At 43.8% G+C, this 938-nt stretch overlaps 1 pseudogene; it reads right to left on the reverse strand.

The window, feature by feature from the left end:
* Nucleotides 1-401: 401 nt before the first annotated feature.
* Nucleotides 402-530, reverse strand: LOC115834628 (annotated as a pseudogene).
* Between the last annotated feature and the right edge of the window lie 408 nt (nt 531-938).

A 938-nucleotide genomic window follows, 5' to 3' on the forward strand; every position in this document is an offset into this window, starting at 1 on the left:
ATAGGAGGATCGCTTGAGGCCAGGAGCTTGAGATCAGACTGGACAACTTAATGAGACCACGTTCTACCAAAAAAAAAAAAAAAAAAAAAATTAAAAATTAGGCGGGCGTGGTGGCGCATGCCTGTAGTCCCAGTTATTCAGGAGGCTGAGTCAGAAGGACCACTTTAGCTCAAGAGTTCAAAGCTGCAGTGAGCTATGAGCGCACCACCGTACTCCAGCCTGGGCAACAGAGTGAGACCGTCTCTAAAAAATAAAAAATAAAATGGCAGAAAGAAAGTACTGGAGTAAAAATTCACAGAACCTGAGATCTGGGGGAGACCCCTCTCTTAGGGCTGTTTTTTTCCCCTCTCTGTTTTAAAAACCTTTTATCCATTTTTCTTTTTTATTCCGAAAAACTTCAGTCTCCATAGAGACTGTAAAAAATTGCCAGTGCCGACTATATTTCAAGTCGTCATGGCAGGGTATTGGGAAAAGTTTTCAATTAGCAATAATTGCCCCTCGGATAAACCTCATTGGCACTTTGCAAAGCTTACCCATTTTTCTATGCCTGTTTTCCTCACTATAGCTTTTTGGAAATTTCTCTTTTGCTCCACTAGGAATTGGAGAGAAGGGGATTCAATGGCAGTCAGAGTCAGCATGAGTGTGGGTGCTGCCTGCTGCGTTTCTTTGGGACCCGGTGGGAGGTAACTGAATCCTGGGGGTGGGTCTTTCCTGTGCTATTCTCGTGATAGTGAATAAGTCTCATGAGATCTGATGGTTTTATAAAGAGGAGTTTCCCTGCATAAGCTCTCTCTCTCTCTCTTGCTTGCTGCCATGCAAGATGTGACTTTGCTCCTCATTCACCTTCTGCCATGATTGTGAGGGCTCCCCAGCCATGTAGAACTGTGAGTCCATTCAACTTCTTTTCTTTGTGAATTACCCAGTCTCATGTATGCCTT

The sequence above is a fragment of the Nomascus leucogenys genome, chromosome 3, assembly GCF_006542625.1.
Source record: "Nomascus leucogenys isolate Asia chromosome 3, Asia_NLE_v1, whole genome shotgun sequence".
Lineage (NCBI taxonomy): Eukaryota > Metazoa > Chordata > Mammalia > Primates > Hylobatidae > Nomascus > Nomascus leucogenys.